The sequence below is a fragment of the Ammospiza nelsoni genome, chromosome 9 (genome assembly GCF_027579445.1).
Source record: "Ammospiza nelsoni isolate bAmmNel1 chromosome 9, bAmmNel1.pri, whole genome shotgun sequence".
Lineage (NCBI taxonomy): Eukaryota > Metazoa > Chordata > Aves > Passeriformes > Passerellidae > Ammospiza > Ammospiza nelsoni.
Genome location: NC_080641.1, coordinates 18,286,326 through 18,312,119, shown reverse-complemented (window position 1 = coordinate 18,312,119; position 25,794 = coordinate 18,286,326). Strand labels below are relative to the sequence as shown.

At 46.7% G+C, this 25,794-nt stretch overlaps 1 long non-coding RNA gene across 1 annotated transcript in view; it reads right to left on the bottom strand.

The window, feature by feature from the left end:
• Positions 1-7,099, bottom strand: part of LOC132077050 (uncharacterized) — a 41,464-nt gene extending 34,365 nt beyond the window's left edge. Inside the window, exons 1-2 of the long non-coding RNA XR_009418990.1 lie at positions 6,985-7,099; positions 6,537-6,848 (exon numbers count right to left, since the gene is read on the bottom strand). This is a non-coding gene — a long non-coding RNA (uncharacterized LOC132077050). The remainder of the gene's footprint in view (positions 1-6,536; positions 6,849-6,984) is intronic.
• Positions 7,100-25,794: the final 18,695 nt, after the last annotated feature.

The window sequence follows — 25,794 nt, the reverse complement described above, 5'->3', positions numbered from 1 at the left end:
GAACAACTGAAGGCAAATGGATTTATGTTATCACATGTGTCACACATGATAGGACAGCCACAAGATGTCATAACACAACAAAGGACAATGAGAAGTAAAACCAGAAAGGATTGTACTGAAACCTTGAAGGTAATTTTGTTACTATGTTCTGCATAACTCAGACACAGGCAAACACCTGGGGAAAAAGGTCTCTTTCTTAAAAATGGAAAAATCACCACCTCTTAAGCTGAGGTCTGAGAAAGTTTCCACTACTCTCCTCTATAGTTCAAGACCTTCATCAAAAAATTAGGAAATTAAATGATCCTGAGATTTCTAAAATAAAACATGTTGAGACAGAAAATCCCTTCCATCCTCTCAAATCTTTTGCATATATTGTGAACAGGAAGGGAGACAGCAAGGCAGCGGAGAAAGGTAGGGGAACAAGAAACAGTTTTTACCATAGTGGTAATTTTTAACAACTAGAGCATCAAGATTGTAGTAAGTGTTGCTCCAGTAAAACAGCAAGCAATAAACTGTAAAACAGAAGACTGTATCATGGCAAATTGATGAAGAGGTAACAGGAGATGCATTTTCTTGGAGTAACTAGCTAAGTTATCTCCTGAATAATGATTGTTAAAGGAAGAGTTTTCAGATGGTGAGAAGGATCAAGCCTCCCCCTGCTCTTACTATTTTCCACCTAAAGTGAAGAAAAAAAAAATCCTTAATAATGCAGTAATTAGCGATGCCTTTTTATTTGATTTTTATTTTATCTTTTAGGAGAATGTGAATATTTTCACTGCTCTTACTATCAGATAATTTAAAAGTAGTCATATGAAATCTACATTATCTATGTAAATGTCTCTGTAAGATGCAGTGAGATGGTTCTTTTTTTGGTAACAGGCTGCACAATTGCATGCTGTACTGTTCTGGTTCAGAATGTTCCTCTTTCTCCAATTAGAGAAGACCAGCCCCATGTTGATCACTTTATCTTTGATTTCCAATGATTTAAAAGATTGGCTTGACCTGTGATCATTAATAAACTTTGTGGTATTGTCCTGATTTAGTAAAGGAACCGCTAATATTACAAACAAGGTTATGAATCAGCCATTAATATTAAAGTCAGCTATGTTTTCCCAATATTTCATGCCTCATGCAATAATGTGAAAGGGGTGTATATCGCATGCAACTCAGATGAGCTGATACAGAACAACACGGTGGTGACAACTGATCCCAAAAGAGATAAAAGATCTACTTAATCTGAAATACTCTTGAGTAGTTTGGAAAGTGTAAGTTACCTCTTGTGGGCCTAGCCCTTTCTTTCTAGTGGTATAAAGCGCTGAGAAATTATCGGGGCCATTTCAGCTCTACGGAGCTGTGCTGCAGCAGTCAGAGGCAAGAAGGCCTCCCCAGACAGCTCTCCAGTCCTCCACTGCTTGCTGTGTCTTGGCCAAGTTAATTTTACATCTCCCAGGCAAGGTCTTTCCTGCCTGGAGATTGCTCCGTTGCTTTATATCATCCTCACTGGCTAGAGGGGTATTGGGTTCACTGAAAGGAAATGTTTCTTGATAGCCATGCTGCATTTTCTCCATACATAGCTTCTAGGTCAATTTGCACACACCAGGCTACACTGCTTTCCTGCTGGTTTCTGCAGGAGAACGATTTCAAAAGCAGGATACTCATTTCATTTATCTATATGGGCATTATAATGTAATTTTGGCTAGATATGTATAGTCATATATATATGTGTGTGTGTGTGTGTGTGTGTTTGTGTATATAAATATATATATAAACCACCTTCCAGGTATATATTCAAGGCTCTTATTTTTCCCATCAATCAACCCGCTCTAGTTTCTGGAACATTTCACCTAAATTTTTGCTGGCCGCTTATAACTAGATACTGTTTTTCCAGGAAGCAAACTACCAAACTTGTGTGATGTTCCAGCCCTGGTTTCAACACTTCTGGTACATACTTCCAGCGCCACACTGCGATGCCTCCTTACCTACAGTCCCTGGTGCCTCACCTCTCCTCTGACTCTGAAAAAGCTGGGTCACATCTACCTTCTACCATCACCTCCTAAACTCTTCTCTTTACCTTCCTCAGGATCCTCTCTGTCCTTTGCAGTCAGACTCTTTCTATCACCTCTATGAATTTTGGCTTGTTTTTTACTTTTAGACCACTTATTTTTGGACTGTCATTTAAATTTCTTTTGAGTCATTGTTATTATCGAGCCAACATTTATAAATAGCACTATGCATTGCAGGTATGGGATAATCAAGTCCTTTGATTTTTGAGCAATTTGGTTACTAAATGATAGCAATAAAAAGCATGTAATCATCATGGGCGTTAGCCCAGGAAATGTTTCTACCATTAAAGCTTTCAGGATGTAGATGATGATTCTGGTAAAAATTTATGGCTCTTAATAATGAGTGTTATGATTTACCAGTACAACACTAAATAGTGAGGTGTCATAACAGCTATGGGTAATACCTGGGGGCGATGCTTTTCAGAAAAATAGTAATCTATTAAAAGGAAGAGAAGAAAAAGCCTTTTGTGTATGTAAAGAGGTGATCTATTTTTAAAAAGTGCATAAAAATTTGTTGTGCACATTACAGCTAGCGTGATGTAAAAAGGCAGAGAAAAAGGCTGGTTAGCTTATTCTCACAGCTGCAAAGTATGTGTGGAGCTGTGTGGATGTATAGATGTTTTCAGCTTCCTCAAGAAAACCCTATGAACACTAGAAGCCACCTAAACTGACATGAAAGACAATAACTTGTTATGGTAAGAAAACTTACACTCCCCTCAAAATCATATGTAGTCTTAAAAGCAGAAAGTAAAAGCATCTGCATAACTGTACACATCTACATGCAACACTGTGGGCATTTATTTTAGGCAAATTTGCAGCAGCAAGAGGAATCATAATACAGGTCATAAATACACACTGCAACAGCACGGCCCCTGCTGAGGTGAGTGGGTGTTGTGCTTTAGTCAGGTCTGGAAGAATGGGGCTTTTCTGCTATGCTCTAGCCTCTCTGAATTCAGAGAGGGGTGCCTGTGTGTATGTATGTATATTTATACTATTCAGGGATATATACATACATAAGGGCTGTAGCTTTAATTATTTCTGGAAAGAACACCTGAAGTCCAATGGCAGTCCCTAGCACTTAATTTAGGGTACTGCTAAGCAGAGAAATGCTTCTCCCTATGGGCAGACCCAGGCAGGGCTGTGACCCTGCCTGCCCAGGACAGCAGGGACCAAAACGACTCTTTGTACTCCCACTCCTGCCATGGGGCATGATGCGCCCGTTGTGCCCAGGGACACGGCCCTTGGGCAGCTCCCTGCTCTGGGAAGGGAGAGCAGGGTGGGGGACAGCCAGTGTCACAGTGTCACCTGCGCTGCACCAGGGCTGCTGCCACATCAGCGTTTGCTCTGCCACCAACCGCCTGTGCCGCTCTGGGGGCCCTGGCGTGACAAAGACTTACCTATGGCAGCAGCCTCCAAGGCTACTCCAGCAGAGAAAATTACCCAGAGATATAAATCTTCATAGGATTATGGCCTTTAAAGACAAGGCTAAGTTCAAGTAATTATTTTTGGGGTAATTTTTTAATTTAATTTTCTACCAGGATGCAGATTACAAAATCCATTTTAAAACAGAAACTTAGCATTCTGAATTAATTAAATATGCCCTCACCAAAATAGCTGTTAAAGCACAGCTGGTTCTGCCACAAACCTCATTCTAAAATGTCTTAGGAATTGCTCATACTGGTACAATTAAACCCCCTTATTTATAAAGTAATTTCTTACTATGTTCCACTACAAACTTTTAGAGTAATTTTTTCCATCAATGAAATATCATTAAACTACTAGAGGCAGAGAGGTTTTAGAGTTAATTTTTTTAGCACACAGGATTTGCAATTTCTAAAGCAAAATAGGAAGTGTAGCATTGTAAAAAATCTCTTTCAGTAGGGGTCTAATCTTTCCCACAGTGAAATCAATTGGGACTTCACTATCGCACTGGATAGCAGGATTTGGCCCTAAATATTTTGGATTCAATGTGAGCAAGCTTGCTTTCCTGAGCAGTCCCACGGAAGCTGCATGCATTGCCAGGATCAGACCCATAGTATGAACAATCACTACTTAGATGTCTGCTGTTCAGAAATGACCCCTTCTGTCCTTCTATATGTATATGTGACAGACCCCTGGAACTGCTAATAAATGGGGGGAGTCCCTCTGAGGTCATGCTATTGGGAAACATCATCCAAGAGTCCACATTGAGCATTTACACAATATTCTAGAATCATTTTGGCGAGCATATCCAGTATTTCTCCAGTCAGATCCTACACTTTCACTCTTTTAATCCACATAGCATATCAATTCCCAAAAGATTTTGGAGAAGAGAAATCTACAATCATCAAAATGTTAATTTTGACAATGACAAAGAGTACATGCATTAAAAATGCATCAGCCCTGTCATTAAGGCATTATTCAGCAAAACCATCTCACCATGCTTTACAGAAAGCAACTAGAAGAAACCCAGTATGAAGAACCATTTGCTAAGCTTGTATTTATGGGTATCAGTCCAATACATACTACACAAGGTACTCAACCAAGCAAAGAGCAAACAAATCCACGCCCTTTATGTGATGAAATGGGAACTCTTAATAATATTTTAAGTCGTGACTCAATGGAAAACATAAACTAAAAGCTCTGTAAAACCAGAGGAAGGTTTGTAATACAAACCTGGATTTTAAAATAGTGTTTTATCGCTGTTCCTGCAGCACTTGTGAATGTGGCTGTGTTACGGTGCTGAACTGACTATGATTTAGCAGCTGATCGTGTCTTTTTAAAGCATAATTTAACATTATTTCTGAGGCTGTTGAACATACTAAACTACAAGGAAAAAAATCTGCTTTCAAGTGATATTAGAGAAACACAAGGATCAGAGTGCTAGCATCAAAGATGTGTCTAAAGAATAACAGATCCACACGTCTGTGTTACAACGAGCGCTCCACTTACTACTAAAGGCAACAGACTAAGATTGCTTTGGCAGTTGTTGGAAATTATTAAGTAGAACATCGACAGCCTTTCAATCTCTAAGCAAGAGACAGAGAGGAAGACATTCTCCATCAGCCCACCTTGCACACTCAATGATCACCCCACGTCTGGCTTGGCCACATTAAAAATCATTCCTAGCCCCATCATAGCTGAGGTTGGGGAAGGATGCATTCAAAAAGGCTGTCTTATCACAGGACTCCTGGTCTTGCTTTAAAATGGCTTCTGATCTAATTCACTTAAGGCTGAAATCTGGTCTCACAATTATGACTTCATGGCAACAAGACCTGGGATGATACGGGCATATGGAGAGGCCTTGAATGACAAAACACAGGCACGATCACACCCCGCTCCTTTTCCCTGCCAGGACTGTGGGCAGAGGAGCAGGGGAAAAAGACCAGAACTATGAATGCTATGCCTAGATTTTCCTAAGCACAACATCTGAAAGACTGATCGGGGTTTTAACCAAATCCTGTACCCTGCTGCTGAGACTGGAGAGAAGGACAGATGCAATTTTTCTGTGTTAAAGCAATGGAGCACGTCTTGGCCAGTTATGGGAATCAACATCCCTTAGTTGTGTCTCCCACCTGTCCAGCTGCAAGTAGCATTTCAGGAGTCCTAATCTCTAGAAAAGGGCACAAATAAGCCACCACCTGAGCTGCAGAGGGAAAAAAAACCCCTCAGCTTTGGCCCTGAACGTGTGTCTCAATCTGGGGCCTCAGAAGCTGATAAACTCTGCTGGGCTGGAGCTGGTGTGAAGGTGGATTCCTAATCCTGCCCTCCCCAGGCTGTAGGGTGAGGATAAAAGAGCAAGAGGGGCATTGCTCCCATTGAAAGCAAGCGGCTTCAACTGCTCCCCAGGAGCGGCCCCGCTGCATGGCCGAACCCCTCGGCAGCCGGGGAAGAGGGGCTTCCCCGGGCGTGGGGCGCTCTGGCCGTGCGGGTGTCCCTCCCCGGCCCCGCTAGCACGGGGTGCTCGGCACTCCCCGCCCGCGGGCACCCCAGCCCCGCACGGCCCGGCTGCTGCGGGCCCGGGGCCGTGCCCGCCGGCGGGGCGGCAGCCCGGGCTCTGCCGGGGGCGCGGACGGAGCCGGGGCCCTGCGGGCACCCCGTGTCCCGGTGGGAGGGAGCCCTGGCGGGCGAGGCCGGCCGCCTCGCATCCCCATCCGCGCCCCACGCCGGAGAGGGGCGAGGGGCCGCGGACGGAGCGGGCTGGGGCTGCCGACCGAGTGCCGGGGCACCGGGGCTGCCCGCACGGGGCGAGAGCCTCCCCCCGGCCCCGGAGCAGCCTAAGGAGCGCTGCCCGCCAAGGCGCAGCCCGCAGCGGCCGCGGCTCCCCCGGCCACCCTCTGCCGAGGAGCTGGCCCAGCCCTGGGCTTGCTCCCACGCACACACACACTCCGGGCACCCCCTCCGCAAGAGACAGGGCGTTCGAGCTCCCCCCGCCCGGGCAGAGACATAGAATGAAACATTGCAAAGCGTAGGAAAAGATGGAAAAGGTGCTACCTTGGCAACTAGAGGAGGTGAGGAGCCAGCTGGTGGGCTGGGGGCGGTCGCGCTGCCTGCCTGCCTGCCCGCCGCCGGTACTCTCCTCGACTACGCGTATTCTTAAGCAATAACAACGTAATCCGTATTATCCACCCAAGAATACCCGTCACCGAAGAGAGTCAGAAAGCTGCTGCTGTTGCTGCTGCTGGTGGAAGTGCTGCAACCGGGACAATAAATCCATAACTATAATTCGCCTCCAGAAGAAGGAGAATCCACAAGGGTTGCCAAGCGATCTTGTCCCATATCCACTGGACGCTGAACCTTCCCATCCTAAAGAAGCAAACGAGAGGAGTAGGCATTTAATACACACACGTACAGTCCCTCTGCTCTCCTGCTCCCTTACTGGAGCGGGCAAGAGCTTGCAGGCGAGATGAAAGGAAATAAATCAAAGTAAGGCTGACTTTACCTGGTGATTGCCTGGATTCTTTCTCTGTGCTTCTCTGGTATCCTATTCCCTAGCTGTATGCTCCATCAATTCTCTCTGGGAGCTTGCGAGAGATGTCATACGCAGCAACAGATTCCTGTAAAAGAGATGCACGGTTAAGCACACAAATATTACAAATCTGTTTGCATAGGTGGGCTTGGGAAGGCTCCGATAAAGCAGCAGACACGCCTGAGAGACTTTTCATCTGGGCTTTGGAAATGCATTTTACAAGTCCTGACTCACACTGACTCGATGTGCTACCGAGAGGAGGGAGGGCGGAAAGGAAGGCGATGGAGAGGGAAAAAAAAAAAATCAAAGGAAAAAAATAGCAAAGGCTCCGATCTCAGCAGAGGCACTCCTCTGTCAGGCCTCCTAGAGCCATCAAAACCTAAGGCGAAAAAGGCTTCAAAGTACAGATTGAGCGCACTCCGCTCCCCGCGTGTGCCCGAGCGGCGGAGCCGGGCGGCTGCGAGCGCCGAGCCGGGCAGGCGGCTCCGCGGCGCGGGCGGGGGCGGCGGCGGCGGCAGCGCACCTCCGCCCCGACACCTGCCGCCGCCCTGCCAAGGTTTGCAAAAGGCGAACCGGGGGAAAAATAACAATAATAAAAGAAGTTATTTCCGAATGGCGCCTGCGGCTCTGCCTGTCACCCGGAGCAGTTCCCTTATCAGCAGCGCTCGTGCCTGGGGGAGGCGGGAGGGGGAAGCTTTGTCTGATGATCTGCCGCGGTGATAATAAACGTTTATTGTTCGCCAACTAAATAGAAAGGATCTCTGCAACGTCATGGCACTGCACACTTCGCCTAGCGCTAAGGAACTTCTCCGTGCTATTTCACCCCGGCTCTTGATGCTGAGAACAGCTTCCGTGTGAGTGGTAGGGAGGGGGGAATGAAATTAGCACCGCACGGTCCGAACCCGCGCAGAGCAGGGGTACTCCGCACTTCTTCAGCCATGAGTAATTATGCAGCACACACAGCCCTCATTATCCACTGCACTCGGTGACTGACCAGCTTGTTGATTAGATTCCAACTGAAATTAATACAAGGTGCTTGCTTTTTCTACAGATTTCTTCCTTAACATGAGCCCTTGCCTCCGTTGATGTATTACCACTATGCTTCCTATGAAAACATACGAGAAGACTGTATTTGTTTTGTATCACATACTCTTACTCGAATTTGAAAGAAATGAGAAAAACAAAGAGAGAAAGCGAAAATAAATACTTTGATAGTTACATTATTTTAAATAATTTAAAAATTATTTCCAACACACTCTCCTCTATTTTAATCTCATTTTAGGTATTATTTCCTGTATCCTCTAACAGAGCAAGCTTTCTAGTCGTATTCTAAATGGCAGCTGGAAAGTAAATAACAAACACTGTAATTTTTCCCCCGCTGTGAAACTGAAGGCTGTAACCCCATTAGCTGGCATTGGAACTCAAATAACTGATGCAGTGGGTTTCCTTCAACTTGAACAAAAGCCGTTTGAAAAAGTGAAATGCACCGAGTCATGGCGAAAACAAGTCTATACTGATACCCTAGACTGATATTCTCCGAAACTGGGAGGCGCTCCACAAATGCATCGAGAATTAGGCAGAAATCCAAACTTTGCGTGGGGTTGGGGGTTTTTTGTTTGTTTGTTTTTTGGTTTGTTTTTTTTTTTTTAATATTAAAGAATGCGATTCTCGGGGAAAAGCAGCCCCGCGCGGCGCCAGCGCTGTGCTCGCTGTGTCCATCTGACACTGCCCTTCCCCTCCCCGAACAACAGCCCCCCCAGTACTCCCGCTAACACAGCGCCTACCGAAACTTCCCGTGCCCAGCCCCGCCGCCCCGCACCGGCCCGCCGCACCCCCGCCCGCGGGCCCCTCAGCACCCGCGGCCACGGACAGCGCCGAGCGCCGCGCCGCTCCCGGGGCCGCCGCTGCCGCCGCCGCCGGGCCCTGCCAGCCCCGCGCCCCTGCCAGCCCCGCGCTCCCGGCGGCCGCACGCCCCGGGCACGGGGGCACCGAGCCCCCGCCGCGCTGCCCGCCCGCACCTTCTCCGCGCCGTGCGGGAGGTGCCCGTGGCGGCGCGCCGCGGCACTAAATACCTTTGTTCACCGGCTCCGGAAAGCCATGGTTATCGGCGCTGCCGCCCCGCTCCGCGCAAAAAGAGCCCGGGTGCCGGAGCGCCAGCCCGGCGGGGCCGGGGAAGGGCCCCGGGGGGCACCTCCGCCTCCTCTGCCGTGCCCGCGGAGGGGGACGCACACACCGCACACGCACACACACACACACACAGAAGGGAGGGGATCGGATGGAGGGAATTAAAACAATTAAGCTATCAGGAGCGAAGGTCTGAGCAGAGCTCGGGCTCTCCACGAAAATTTCAGAGGGGGGAATATTTGACCCCATCCGTCAACAGAGAGGCGCGATGTCTTTCCGTGTGAGAAATTGTTCTGAATTAGGGGGCTCGCTGGTCAAAGGGGAGGGGGCACAGGGAAAAAAAAAAGAGAGAGAGAGAAGAAAGGAAGAAAATATTCATGCCCACTCAAAGGGAGCCTCTTTTAAAATTGCTGGAAGATCGCTCCTTTTGCCACCTACCCAAGTAACCACCAGAAATCCACCTCTATTGAAGCGCTTACCCTTTAAATCCAGGTTTCGAGCAGAACTCCAACTGTGTGTGAAGCCAGGGAGTCATCTGATGTGTGGTGGGGAATGGGCTCTAGGCAGCAGAAAGCAGCTTTCTCTCCTGGTGCCGGATTACCATGTTAACAAACCCCGTGAAGGGACCCCGGCGCCTCTGGCTGGCCATGTCTCGTTGCTTTCACACATCGGCGGCTGCTCCTGCTTCCCATGTCCCCGGCGATCGCCTCTCAGATGAATGTGGGCTTCCAGAAAAGGAGTCGGGGGGGAGAGGAGGAAAAAAAAATCGCCTAATGCAATCAAATCGATCTGATCTACACCATCTGTCGCCTGCCACTACACACAAGCGTTAAAATAGGAAAACGGGAGACACTGACAGCTCAGGAAGGTTCTTCTGCAGAGTTCATTTTTAGCAGAGCATAATTGGGTATGGACAGCACACAGTTACCAAAGCTGCTGTTAACCATCCAGTAGAGGATCCCGAACATGCTAATGGTGGATTAATTGAGGAAGATCTGACGTGCAAGCTTCATAGTCTCTTATTCATGATTCCCAACGGGAAAGGACCAATGCCGTGTGGGACTATGGTAACACAGAGTCAAAGAGCTGCTAAGAAAATGGCTCTGTGTTCATAGCACCTCTCTCTGATAACAAACATATGTCGACCAGAACCGTTTAGCAGGATGGGGAAAATGAAATTTTCTTAGCCGAGGTTAGCAATTCCCATCGCTTGCACTTAAAGACAAGTGAAAAATGGACTGCGGGTCTAAGGCGCTTTCAAGTGCTGGTCTCAGGCTTTGCAGCCAGTGAAAGCAGATGGATCCTGCTCAGACGTGGGGTTAAACCCCAAATTCCTTACTTCTTACTGTCACCAAAGCTCATCCTTAGCAAAGCTCTAAACAAGCAGCTCTGCTAATTTCATCAGGAATGATGCAAGGTCGAGTTAATGCCAGGAACCCTTTTGACTTTTTCCAGCAGGAATAGGGCTTGGGCAAGACATTTCCGATCACTGAAATTTGACATAATCTCAGATAAATATGATTGGGGGGGGGGGGGGCGGGAGGGGGCGGCGAGTTGGGAAGAGTACGCATGCAGACCTGCAATCACCCCTGCTGCCAACACTCCAATTTGGTCGCGTTTTCTAGTCTTCCCTGAATTACGAGGTTATAGTGCCTTATGTGTAATTATTAAAGCCATGTATGTACACAAGCCACAGACGCCTACGGCAGCCGCATCTACACGCACCGACGGGGAGACAAAGTGAGCTCTTTTCCACTCCCTGATGCATCCATTACCAGCGGGGAGGAGGACTGCTAGGGCAGGCGGAGGCGAGTTCCCATCCGCCCGCCCCGAGCGGAGGCTGCGGGCCGGGCCGGAGCTGTCCGCCCGCCGGTGCTGAACGGAGCCCGGCCCCGCACACAATGGCCCCGCTCCGCCGCGCCGGGCGCCTGCCGCCTCCTCCCACAAAGTCTGCGCGGTCGCCCTGACAATCGCTACAACAATTAGGAAAGTTCCCCTTCGTTTCCATCTCTCCTGTCTGAGTCGCAAAGAATAATAACGCAAATAATACGAATCCAAGCAGCTGAATGTAAACGTTCCGGTAAACAATTATCATTTGGGGTAATTGTGGAGTCAACCTCATGGTTTTCCTGGAAGTTTGTGTTAATATCTTTAAATAAGTCTAACAGTTATGAATTAGATTAGCCTTAAAAACGTAGCCTAAAGACAAACCAAACACTTTACCCGATCTTTTGTTTCAATATACATTAATTAAGAACTGCTGCCTACCTACACAGCATTCTCGGGTCCCGGCCGCGGCGCCGAGCCAGCGAGCCCCGCTGCCTTTGTTGGCATTTGCGTCCAACTATTGCCCTCTGCAGGTCAAGTCCCAGCCGCGGCGAGCGCTCCGCCGCTGTCGAGCGCTCCGCGAACGGAGTCGCCGGGCTCGGCGCCCCCGGCCCCTCTCCGAAAAAGATCCAACTTTTGTTGGGTTTGGTTCTTCACCACGAGGGCTCAGACGTGTTTTCTTTAGGAGGGGCTACGACTGGGGAGAGCCGGCACCAGCACTGCTCAGGCCTCCCTCAGCCTCCATTCCAACCCTGGCCAGGAGATGAGAAGACTAAACAAGGCGAGGTGCCGCTCTGAAGACGGGTCGTTTCCTTTCTCCCCTTGTCTGCATAAGACTACGGCAAGCTTCCTAGGCAAACCCTGCCCTTCCCCTGGGTTTGCAGAAAAAGCAGGAAGAACCCAGGACCAAACAGGATTGAGCGGGTGGCGACACTCGGGATCCCCCCGACTTCTCTAGTCGGGCAACTTTTCTTCGGGCACAACTTCAGAGTTTGCTTCTCTCACTCCCGATCCCAGGGAGACCTCACGGGAAGCCAGGCGGGCTGCGGCGGCGGCTGCAAGGGGGCAGCCCGGCAGCAGCCCCTCCCTCCCTCCGCCCCAGCCCCTCAACCCAAAGGGATGCTGCTTCCTGCTGCTGCGGGGACAGCGGGAACTTTGGGCACCGCCCGGTGCCGCTCCGGCAGTCACGCTCTGCCGTGCCTCCGCACGCATCGGCACCGCTCACACGGTAACGAACAGAATGCTATACCAGAGAATAAAACCCCAACCAGCACGGTGTTACGGCGTTGGGGTTTTGCTACTTATAATTCAGGAGATTTAGTGCCTAATAAAAGGTGGCCGCTCCCTTTCTTTTTCCCATCACACCTACACACGGGTTTGTAAGGACCCGCTCTATTACCCTCTCTCCGCCTGCTGCCCGGGGTTAACACTGCACACGGGCTTCGGCACAGACCGCCTGCGCCGCGCTGCCGCCTATCACCCTTTGCATATGACGGTGTTTTCCCGGAGCCGCAGCGAGGCGGGGAGGGCGGCTGGGCTGCGGCCAGGCGGCGGCCCCGGTCCCTGCCGCAGGCGGCCCGGGGAGGGGCAGCGGCCGCGCACCCCGCGCTGCCGCAGAGGCGGACACGCGCCGGCCTTTTGTCTCCCGGCAGCCGCCGCCCATCCCGGCCGGGTGCTGCCGCTCCGCCCGTCCCGCTTTCCCGGGCCCGAGCCGCGCCGGGCGGAAGCTGCGCGGGGGCGTTCCGGGCCCGGCCGGCGCGTCCCTCACCCGCGGAGCCGCGGCAGCGCCGCCGCTGTGGCGGGGGGAGGGCGCTGCCGGGTGTGCCGGTGCCCGCGGAGCGGGGCCGGGCCGGGCCGGGCCGCCCCCGGGCTCAGCCCGCCTGCGCGGAGCGGGGCGGAGCGGCGGGGACGCCTGCTGGCCGCGCACGGGGCCGCAGCCGGGCCCGCCCGAGGAGCGCCCGCCGCGCCCGGCCCCGCCCGAGGCCATGTCCCCACGCGGGGTGACGGCCGGGGACGAGGGTGTGGGCACAGGCAAGGCAGGGAAAGGAGGGGAGCCGGGTCAGCCCCCCCTTCCCGTGGCAGGACAACGAGGGTGCGGGGCCGCGGCAGCATCTGCGCTCTCCTGTTCCAGCAGCAGGAGCGGTCGCCTGCCCTCGGGAAGCAAGGCACTGCCCAGCAGGCTCTCGGCAGGCGTCCCCTCCAGAGGGCTGCGCCGTGGCGGTAGGGTCCAGCCTCTGCACAGAGGCTTCAGCCGTTCTAGAGGAACGCTGCCCTGCCATTTGCCCCTGCTCGCCCCTGCCACCACCCCAGCAGCCTCTGCAATCCTCAGCAGCCAACACGAGGAGTTCCTTGTTCAATGTTACCTTGACCTGTTCCAGGTCTGCTCCTGCATCAGCTCTTGAGAGCAGGGAAGGATTACCTGGAAATGTTGAATAACATCTCAAGTGCGAGGCTGGTGAGATAATCAGGGAATTGAAGAGATTCTGAACTGAGGAGCCTAAAAAACAAAATACACATGATGGAATTTGAGACAGAAGTAGCCAGTCACAATGTTTTTCCAGAACACCACCTGATCCTGGTGGTGTCCTGGCTTTTTCCTGGGGACACTGGACTCGCCTGGACTGATAGTCTGGTTCTCTGGTTTTCTCAGGCATGATACCCAGTTCACAAACTGATGGAGATCCATTTGAAAGCCCTTACTTTCACTGGCCCTACTATTCCCCTTGGAAAACTGTTCCTGAATCTCATAACTTGGCTTAAGATTTCCAGGCTGTGTTTATTAGGGGCCCGTTTACATCCATTTGTTCGGATGCCAATTTTGTCCTTGAACTTAATTAGTTCTGATATTTACTCCCCTCACAGTGTACTAATATTCCTTCTCATCATTTCTTTTGTTTAAATCAAGCTTTTCGGTCTTGTCTCATAAGATAGAATCTTCATTTCACTGATTATACTCATATCCTAGCAACTTATAAAAACTGGGTCATGACCAACACCCAGAAATTACGGTTTTCAAAAGGGTTCATTATTCTATCCATTTTCAGTTTGACCAAGACACAAGTAGGGAGAATGATTAGCATAAGGTCAGACAAACCACAATTCTCCTGACTTCAAGTTCTTTTGTAATCTATCAGGGACATGAGTTCTGAAAGGCTTGTGGTTTATAACTTGGCATTACATCAATGCACATTTATATACCTATATATCATTTCCTGGAGGGGAAGAATGGCCTTGTAGTTAAGAGGGTACATTAGAAATCTGGAGACGTGGCTTCGAATGCCAGGTCTGCCATAGGCAACAGAGGTAACTTTAGCTAGTCCTTTAGTCTTCTGTCACATTTCACCACTTTTAAAATGGGAACAGCAATCTTCCTATTCTTGCCTCTTTTTCTTTTCCATGTACTCACTTGCACCTTAAGGTCTCTTAACCAGCAGTCAAAAATAGACAATACTCTTAAAAAGTCTTTAGGCTCTAAGGGTGTATGAGAAAAGCTTTTAGTATCCCTGCTAGGGACTGGAACTCCTGAGGTCTTCAGCCCACTGATTACATTAAAAACACTCTCTGTCATTAAACTAAGCCCAGGGACCAGCAGTAAAGCCAGAGACATTTCACGGAAAATCTGCATCCTGGCTTCTGGTTTGCAAGTCTCTGCATGGTTGAAAACCAAGTCAAACCTTTTTATTATTACTATCATTATTATTAACTAATTAATTTAAACATAGGTGCAATTTAATGCATTTTCTTCAACATTTTTCAATTCAGAAGGCAATTTTTAACAGCTAATACTGTGAAAAAACAGAACTATCTCAGGAAGCCCCAACAGCCCCATAGCTGGAGTGGTTCTGGTAGCAACAAATGCTATCATTGCTCTTCCCCAGCAATCCAAGTATGGAAGGTTGAGACTGAGCACAGAAACAGAGAGCACTCTGTTGAGCTGAGGTGAAGCAATGATATTTATGGGAGTAATTATCACAGAGAAAAACTGGAAAAATATGATTACAGCAAATTGTAACTCGCTCAGATATGCTCTTCGTTGTTAGAAATAGCTCAGCTGAGACCAAACCAATATGAACAACAGACTGGGAGTGTCAGACACTGATTCTCTGGAGGCTGATACCATCAGACCCTCTGAGCAGAACATGATCGAGCTTTAACATATTAGACAGATTGGTGTCAGCAGCCTGCATCTCTTCCCAGCCATTGTACTCACTTCAAGAAACCTAACAAAATGTGAGCTGCTGGGCTCCCCACTGGAAAAGCTGACCTGGAGATGCTGTCCCTACAGACCACTGGCAAGAGAGGCATCTGTCTCTCAGAGCTGGGCAGTTCCCCTCCACAGCAGTTGTGGTTGCTGAGTGCTGCTGAGCAGCCTGCAGAAGATGCTCAGGTTTCAGAGTGCAGCCGTGTAGGTGAGCAGGGTGACACGGCCGCACTCACCACCCACCTTTGAGCTGGCACTGCCTTCCCATTCGGTTCCTTTCTGGGCTTCAGCTGCTCTGTTTGACAAATGTGTGAAACCTTCAGAGAGCTCCTCTGTGGGTGCAGCCGTGGACTCACCTCAGCATGTGGGGAGTGAGGAGCACCCTGGCCAGAGATGGGTTCTGCTGGAGGAACTACAACTGCCCTAAACCTGTAATGGGGTGTTGAGTCTCAAAGGCCTTAGAGGAAATGAACTATAACGCTTGGAGGCTTGTGTTGAAGGAGAGGATATAGCTAAGAAAAGGAACCTTCAGAAGCTGTGCTGCCAAGCATTCTGTGAGGCCTGTGTGTAGAAGGGTCTCAACACAACTTGTGCAGACAGACTTTGCACTTTCATATTCACTTGAAGTCCTGGCTTAATGCAAGTCATCTGCACCATGGTAAATGTCTTGCCAGGCAATTACACTTGGGGAGGGACTTTCACCATACTTTCATAGTTGAGTATTTTACAGATTTCATCTAATATCTTGCAACCGATGTTTAGAACTTTTTAGAAGCAATAACCAATATTGCGTAAAAACAAAAAATATCAAAGTAGTCAATTGTTAAATGTACCTACCCCATGGACCAGATGCATCAAAGAAGTTCTTCAGGTGTCTTGAGAGCTCTGTAGGTGTTATTGCTGCTCTCGATCTGCGAGAAGAATAATAAATGCTATTTACCTTTTAATTAAAAAAATACCTTGCAAATTAAAGACATGCTCTTGCACATCAAAATTCAGTTAGCATCCATTTTTATTGTGCAGACTATGGCTCTCCAACAACCTATTGAGCCCACAGACGTCTGAACACTCTTTGCTGCTTCTCTTTTCCCCTACATTTTGGGAATGAGTTAGATTTTGTCACATCCAAGGAGGAAAAATTCTGTAACTAACTGCTAATGCTTAAGCAGATCTCCTGCTTAATATTCTTTCTGCTTACAAATCCCTCTAAATATATTGGTGTGTCCTGACAAAGGCAGAGGAGCAGTTTTGGACACTTGTGTGACATACGTCTTACTATCTTACGTAGAAAATTTGACAGTGAATGACAGAACACCTTAGAGGGATCTAAGAAGATGATAAAGGCAACAGCTTTCACATGAATACAGAGTCTAGTTCCTAACAGTTACAAGCTTTTTTAACATGCATCCTTGTAATTTGACATTTATAATTCACTGTAGTGCTGAATCTCTGTCATTTTCTCCCCGTCAGGTTCTCTATACGTGGATGGACATGTCCTTTCTAATTAGTATACCTATTTGAACATTTAATCTCATCCCTCAACCTTATTATGCAGTTGCATATTGATCTGTTATGTATCAACAAATGATTTCGGTATAACATATACAGTTCTATGTTCCTTCCTTCTCAGAACAGGTGCCTGTATCTTCTCTTTTCCTGGTTGCAAACCCATTTTGTAAAAAAAAGCACAGCAATTCACAATGGATTTAATAACGGGTAAAAATAAATATCCTGCAATCCTGCAGAGAAACATTAACCCTTGAGATTATATATATGCACACACAGAGAGTGAATATTTACTGTGCATAGCATCTTCCTCATAGCGAGCACCTAAGACCTTTTCCTAGGCATTGATGCCTTTGCAACACTGATAAACATTAGACCTATTTTATCCTTGGAGAAGCAGTACAGAAATATTGCAGAACTTGCTCAAGGTAAGCAGAGAAAACAGCGAGACAGCTGCAGACAGAGCAAGCCCTGAGGTCTCAGCTCCTGACCTGAAGCCCACTGGAAAACACAATCAATATGAAAATCAGGTTGCATCTGCAGGCCCCCGTTGCAGGACTGACCTTTCACTGCTCACTCATCATTTTGCATTAGTAACTTGGGTGGTGCCATGCCATCGCCTGATATTCCTGTTTATTAGTTAACTTAGTTGAGATTTAATTCAATTGAAATGAAACCTTCTCCGTGTCATGTTAAAACTGGCAATGGAGGACACACCTTTTATTAACAGTCATACTGACACTGAAGTCAAATAAAGGATTTATTTTAATGTTTTATATGCTATGGCTTTGTATTTGAAATAGGGTATATTCAAGTGGTTGTACTGCTTAGAGCACATAATTAAAAGTTCCCTTGTACTGGTATTTAAAAAGATATCTTAGGGAAGAATTCAAAGCAAACTTTTTACAGCTTTCAGCTGAAGTGGAAAAAAATGTGTTTTACCCAAATACTGAAAACCGTTTTAAATGCTGTTAATGTAACTTGTGGTTTTGACAGATAACAGGTTTACATTGAAAAGAAAACAAAAGCCAGTAGCAGATCAGAAGAACTCACCCATATAGTTTAGAAGAGTACATAGTGGGGATAAAGACTATTTTAAAGAAAAAGAGAGCAGGCACATGGATGTCAGTCTGTTGTTCATACTGCTCAGTGAAAAAGCTGGGAATGTTACAAGCAACCAGCTCTGTCCTGACAGCCTCAGACTGGGAACCCAGGGCAGATCCTGCACTGCCTCCTCTAAAGGTTTCCCATTTAGTCATGCAGTATTTTCAAGGGGGAAGGAAATCTGCTCAGGACATTACTTTCACAAATATTGATCTTTACTTCTGCTGATGCATAAAGCAGATGTAAGCAGCACAAGAAAGATTTTGTTCATGTACTTTGTTTTTTCCTTGGGCCTAACTATTGATCTGCAAAGTTCCACTTGGTTTTCACAAGTATAATACAAGAAATGGAAGAAACTAAGTTTGTTTTTGCAGCTCACTAGTCTGAGCATCTTTTTCAAATGACCTTGATAGTGCTGGTTGGCAGTTTACCTCTTTATATGGCTTTAAGTGTCTTCTAAAATACAGTCCTAGTAGCACCTAATAAAAAATTATTCTTATGAAGAGATGCCCTGGAAAATATAAATAGCATCAAATAGCATCTAAATATTCCTAAATATAAAATGGGAAGCAAGTGATTAATTTATTCATTTTAAATTCAGAAGAAAATATATGCATCATATTTTATATTTATACTCTCACTGTGCTTATGTACATATATATATATGTTAATCTTTAAGAATCATACTAGAAATCTCTTCTCTCCTTTAATATCTGACTTGGGAAAAATTCCTATTCAGTTGGTGAAGATTTTCAGTAAGCAGAAAATGATTAAGGATTTTAGAATATGTTGCCTGGGTCAGAAGTGTCTTTGGAAACAAGACAAGTCTGTGAATTTTTAGGATTTTTTCCACAGCAGCTGAATATGAATTGGAGGGCTTCCAGATCCAAGAAGAACAATGCATTGCCACAGCCTTACTCACAGAACGCCATGGAATAGCCCCAAAGAAACAGCCAGAAACACTATAGCTTCTGAAACACTATTGCAAAAGTTTGTGTAGCTTAAAAAGTAGGGTAAAAAGTTTTACCATGAATGTGAATATGTTTTTCTTTGAAGATAATGTTTTTTGATTAAGAGTTCTGTTGCCCCAAGTCCCTGTTTTGCTGACTTTTTTGCTTGGTCAGGCTTCCTATTGCCATTTCTGAGATCTGGGAGTGTGAATCTCCACTTCCAGCATCCTTAAATGCAGAGTTCTTCCCGCATTTTGTAAGCCTAAACCAGGCCACGCAACAAAATTACCTCGAGTTCTGCTTTGTGGCAGAGAATCTGTGCTTTGCCCTGAGGCAGGTGAGCTGCCCCCCGGGGATCAAAGAGCCAGGCTTCTCTAAGCCCCTGCCTTAGCTTAGGTCTGCAGTAAAATCAAGTGCACTTTGTACTTGTGAACATTTACATACAGTATACAAAAAGTGCTGCAAGAGAAAGCTCAGAAGTGTGAGCCAATGTATCATTCTCTTTCATATATCTCTCCTATTTTCTCATCCTATTACTTCAGATCAGCTCTAATCTCATATCTAAACAGTCAGTCCAAAGGGAAAGTGCCTATTTACAGGCTGGATTAAGAGCTTTAACAAAAGGCAAGGCAGACAGCCATTCATTTACCATATAAGAAAAAGAATGCCTTTGTATTTTATCACTTGCCAGCATCTTCCAAACCTTTTCTTTGTGTTACTCCCCTTCCAAACAGGAAGTTCCCATCTTGTAGAATGGATCAAGAAAAGGAAAAAAACCATATTGTTCAACTTTCCCTTTTTGCCTCTAATAAGTTTACTTTTGCTTCACCCCTCAGGGCTCCTGCACGTGTGTTCAGCTGAAACCCCACACTGTTGCCTTGTTAGACCTTTCCCCAAAACTTTCCTGAAGAAGCAGGCATTTGGAAGAGAACAAGAATGGAAGATGAGGGAATGCTGGAGTGAGGGAAGTCTGAGTGTTCCTCAGCCAACCCAAGGAGCAGTCCCTATTCAGAGCACAGGCAAAAGGAGGAGATGCCCCAGGCACTGGTGGAGGGCAGAGAAGCACATGGCACAGCAAGGGCTGCAGCAAGAGGGAACAAAGCAGGTGCAGTCATGAGGGGATAACACAACACATGGAGTGAGCGTGGAGGGGAGCAGGGAGCCTCTTCTCTCAGGCAGCCACGACACAGCACATCCTGCCAGGGCCTCCTCAAACAAGCACTGCAAGGCCCCAGGGCTGTAGCAAAAGAGGAGTGAAAAAGAATTGCTCCATATTGGATTATTTATCTTGGGGGACATGCTAAGATAGAAAACAATCAAGGGCTAGTTTAGGATAATCAAAACTTTCAATTTTTGAGATATCTAAATGTTCACCTAACTTCTTTTTCAATCTGTTTGCTATAGCACTTTTTGAAACAAAAGTCATCATTTCCAAATAGCTGAAGTTGAACATTTGTAATTATTCATGAAAACAAAAACCCTATTATTTTTTAATAAAAAAGAATCAGACTTTCTTGATAAAACAGAAGTCAGAAGTAAAAAAGGATGATCTTAAAAAAAATTCCCAATGATATACCTGAATGGAGAAAAACTGAAGGCGGGCAGAACAGAGTGGAGCCAGAGGCAAAGCATTACTTTCTGAATCTTTACTCAGGCTCATACCCCCAGCCTGGCTCAGATCTGTAAGGTTTAACCTGGGTGAGCTTATAAACTCAAAGTTCCCATCAACTTTTACTCCTTGCAACTTCTCCAAGCCTGCCTGCAGCTTTGCTGAGCTGCACCAGGGGCTCCAGCCCCAGACACTGTCTGGGCAAGGGGGCCCTTTGCCAGCACAGCCCTGGCAGGCCCTGCACCCCCTCATCTTTTGTACATCCTCTTTGTCTCCTTACAGCTCCCTTTCTCAACCCAAGCACTTCTCTCTTCACCTTCTGGTGAAATTCCTCTGCTCCAAACTCCACCTTGGCAGGCAGACTCAGGCAAAGTAATTCCCTGCCTAATGGCTCTTCAGTGTGTGTATTAACCCAAATCACCTGCCTGAGCCACCCAGGGTGAATGATCCCTCATTACCTGTGCTCTGGGAGATGGATAACACCATCCTGAAAGCTCAGGGTGGGTTTCATCTCTACAGACAGTTCTGTGATAAAACAATTCATCATGTCAACCAGGATTTTTCATTAGAACATCAGTGTGGGCAGTGTATTTTTAGTAGCGTTCATTTTTCATCAGTGCCTGTTTGGTTCATCTTACCTTCTCACAATTAACTGAATTACCAGTTTCAGAGACTGAAGGGAATTTCTTCCATGTTCTTCCATTTTTCCTCAATTCATCACAACATTAGCAGGGATTCTTGAGGCATTTTGTTCTTATCTGTAATATGACACGTCAACAAACTTTATTTAAGATAATCCCTACCCTAGCATGTGGATACTGACCTTGTTGCCACCTAATTTCTTTTAATGGCTTGTTACTGTTGTGGCATTTGATCTCTTGCTCTTTATCTCATTAGCTAGGAGGCTCAGAGGTGTGTTGGAAGGCCCATGGCATAAGGTGTGGTGTACAGCACATACTCAGTAGAACACACTTGACTGCAGCAGGAAGGAACTGGCTCAGATGGCCAAAATGATCTCTTCCCAAAACTTCCCAAGCACCTCTTCCATCTTCCACTCGAGCTGATGCAACACCTCTGGCTTATTCCAGTAGGAGATATACCAATCCAATATAATGGCTCATTCCAGTGGGAGTTGTACCAATCCAGGATTAAGGCACATCCTTCCTTCTTTCTTCCAATTATGCATGAAGAGGCACACAACCAATGGGAGCTCCTTCCCCAGAAACAATAAGAGAAATCCATCATTTTACTGTGCTTTCCCCCTCAACACATGCAGCTTCTCTTTTGCCTTTCTTAAGTCACTTGCCTTTTTGCAAAACAAGAGGACTCATCACAGCTTTTAAGTGGTCACAGGCACTGCAATACAAGGTAGTGCATTCCACATTAAATCAACATTAGAGTGAGGAATGAATATAATCTACCCAACAAATACTTTATTGTAAAAATTATTAAAATTCATAGCTTAGAGGTGTGAATGCTTCTTTAAGAAAGGTACTTATGTTATCCCCAAAATAGCACCAGTATCATGTGATGTTCCAGTTGCTATGGTTACCACAAATTTGTTATTTAATAGCAAAGAAAATAGATGCACAAAACATGCTAATTATAACTGGTACAAATTTTTCTAAATGTTTTATATGAATATGCATGCATGTTTTATGCATAAGGAATAGGAATGTCCTTTTTCAAATAATTCTTCAAGTTTTTAGAAGCATTTTAGTAACTGGCAGGGAAGTACATTGTGTGGCTCTCAGCAGCAAAGAAAAAAGAGTCTGAAAATTTTAAGATGGGCACTTTGTCTAAAACCATGCAGTTTTGTATTCAAATAGCAGAAGAATTCTAAAAAAATGCAAGAGGTTTAAATTTGTTGAACCTTGTACTTTCCCAACTGAATTTGCTTTGTTTCTTCTTCATTGCAAAGAGATTGAAGTGCCTGAGAAACAGGTGCAGGACCATTTGAAGTGAAGTTGCATTTTATGAAATTGTAATGTTAATATAACCCTGATACAGAAACCAAAGCGCTCCAGTCACTGCCAGAATCAATACTGCTCGATACAACTACAGCCTGGCTCTGCCTGCAGCTCCTGGGCTCCCACCTGTGTGCAGCAGTGCACTGGCTCCCTGGCCGTCCCTGCTGCTCCTGGCTCCCAGCACGATGCACCTCAGTGTGCCCCACTGCTGCAGGCTCCTGCTGCAGGACCCGGGGACTCTGCATGGGCTGCGAGCTCAGGTGGCACTTGGCAGAAGCACAGGCTGTGAGCACAGCATGGAGAGATGCTGCTATGGACTTGTATCCATTGCAAGGAGAAGTACATGGGCTGGCTTTTGTTGTGCAGAGGAGAGATGGAAGGGATATGTATGCAAACAGATCTGGTATAATTCCCCTTTTCCTTCCTGTTCACCAGGTGCTCTCAGAGGTAAGTCTGAGGGACAAATGCATGCAGTACTTTAAGTGCTGGAACTGTAAAACTCACCAGCCTGGCAAGGTCCTGGGGAGGAGCAAGAGAAATCTCATTCCTTTCCTTGGGTAGTCTGTGGCCATGGTGAAAAGACTCTCCAGCCTGAAGTAAACAAAGCTATGATTGTGAGTGGTGGGAAGAAAGTAACTGGCTCCTGACTGGTGCAGGAAAGCTGCCGGCAGCGCTGGCAGCGGCCCCATGTGCAGAGCCAGATCTTACTCAGGGCTCCGCTGGGTCAGTGCCTCACCACTCACCCAAACTCCCACTTCTTCCCAGAGAGACGAGGGTGGTGCCATGCCTTTGGGGCAGCAGTATCATATGGCAGACTGCCGCACTCAGGGGTCATTGCTGAAAATGTCACCACTGTCACTTGAAATCAAGCCCTCTCCTCTCATAGAGGTTTATCTCTTCCCTTACGAGGCCGCACCAGCCGTGGGCAGAATTAAAGTTGTGTGCACGCATCGTGCTGGCAAATGGCCGTACTTAACGGCACCCACACCAAAGGCACTTACTGGTGCTGCTGGCTGCTCCCTTTCACACCCAGAGCACATGCTAGCTGGCTGCTCTATTTCAGATGTTGCAGTGTCAGTGATACTGACTGAAAAATCTTCTCTGTGGCTTGCTGTCATGCCGTGATTGATATCAGCTGTAACAAGAAAAAATGTTATGGCACTGTAATTCTGCTTGATGCAAGGTAGTCTTTGATCTTTACCATTTTGCAAAGATTATAATACATGCTTAGTTTGATAAATAATACCCTTTCACCAGAGTCATGTAAAGTGGAAGAAAAATTGGCAACTAAACTTTTGAAACTTCTCTGGTGCAGGTGTTGATGTTTTCAAAGCAAAGGGTTAAATAATAGGATAAAACCCCACTTGCCTGCTTATAAGCAGACGTGACTAGTAAGAACTTACTAGGCCAGCCCTTTTGGGCTGGTTTCTGTGCTTGCATGTACATCATAGCAGCAGCAGGTTGCCAGCTCCTGGCAGAGGCACTGCAGCCAGGAGAGCAGTGAGGGAGCTGGGGGCTGCTGGGCCAGCTGTGATTCCCAGCCTCACACAGAAGCAGAGGGGATTATTCACTCTGGAATATTCTCTGAAGAGAAATTTGCTCAGAGACATTCAGAGCTGGGGGACCCACACAAATAACAACGCTCACTCACTCAATCTGGGTATGGAATGGACCCTCAGACAGGGATGGAGGCTCAGCTCTTCCAGCCCCCAAGGACAAGCAGCAGACAGCATATGACATCCCCAACATATTTTCTTCAAATTAGAGCTCTTTAGGTGAGTTGGGATTTAGGTTTCCAAGTCCCTTTCTAAAGATTCTAAATGATATTGGGATTTTTCCTGCTTTTTAATTTGAATGATTATTTGGATGTGGCAAAAATGAGCAAACCCCAGCACCATAGCCATGAGAAAGTATTCTCATCAGGTAATCATTTATTAAAACATTTTAACCAGCTGGTATGAATATGATTGTCAGTGGAAAATGACAGGGAAATATGTGCTCCCATCTGCACTACCAAGCCAGGAAACATTCCAATGTAGGAGTTTTTCTTCATTATCATTGCTCTTCCTTACCCAGAACAGTGCACCTGAGCATGAGCCCTCCGTTGGTGGGACCTTGGGACGGGAGCAGGAGCCTGAAAGGGGAGATGCAGCCCCAGGCACTGGTCTGCCTTGTGGCTTTGCACTGCTCTGGGCTGCTCACCTCACACAGCCTGGGGGCCAGTGCAGTTTTATTTCACCCAGAGGTGGACAGCCCTTCACGCAAACCTATTTACAGCTGAGCTCAGATTTCTGGCAGGGGTTTGCCAGGGCTGTCTCAAAGGAATGGGCACGTTGGCAGTGGGATTTAGCATCCAATGGTACTCTGCCAAATCCATGAAAGATTTTGCATGGCAAGAACAGGGTGTAACTCCAAGGCCATGATTATTTTCCATGTAAATGTCTGTTTCAGTTTGTGCTTAAATGATTATCTGTCATTGATTTGTGTGCCTAACTACAACTGCTTCAAGCTGTTTTCAATTATTCTGTTCTCAATACGATGCGATCCCAAGGATTAGCCATACCGAGTGCCACAAACCACCTTGCAGCAACAGAGTCATAAACTGAAGAGGATAGAAAGGATTTTAATAGGAGATTAAAAGGAAGAAGTGACTCACTGGATGAGAGAAAAGAGGGAGTGCGCAGGCTTTGACTGCAGGAGAGCTGCTTTGTGATGCCTCTGAGTGCACCGAGGACCCCAGGTTAATATAATAATTCTTCTTTCCTTATCATGCAGGTCTCGGGTAATGATTTCATAATTAGGGGTGTACTTAAAAACAGGTTTTAAATGAAGCATGTATTCTGTCTTTGCACTAAGAGGAGGTGGCTAGTTGCAGGGTAACATTGCACACAGCTTGCTTCCTTGCCTGCTGAATTCTCTGCAAATTTTATGCTTCTTTTTCTGTCTTTCTAATTGAAAACCTGCACTTTTGGGGAGAAACTGTAGTTCTCCTTGGCAGTTTTCTCTTACACCAGGATTGATATTTTAAGAGTAAACAACATCCATCTACACCAAATCCTGTGTCCTCTGGAGAGGGTAACCTGCACTCTCCCAGACCTAGGACCCAGGTGATACACAACACTGCTGCCAACAGCTGCTCCAAGATTTATCAGCTAGGATTGGTAACACACTCCTACAGCACTCAGGATCTCAGAGTGCTCCAGTGTTTCTCTTTACACATACTAGGAAGTCTTAATGTACTTTTGTTGCTGAGTAATTAACTACCCACACTCCTGCAGTAGCTCTTTGCGACAGTGTCCATCAGCTGGGAAAATGTAACTGTTACTGACTTTCTAAGAACAGCCATTAATATTCTAACTTTCAATCAATTTAAATATTTGAACTTTCTGAGTGCACAGTTGAGATGAATAACATGGAGAGGCACACTCAGATTAAATCCTCTATGGCTTCTATCAATACAGAGAGCAGAAAGAGAAGTTATTTGTCTGACAT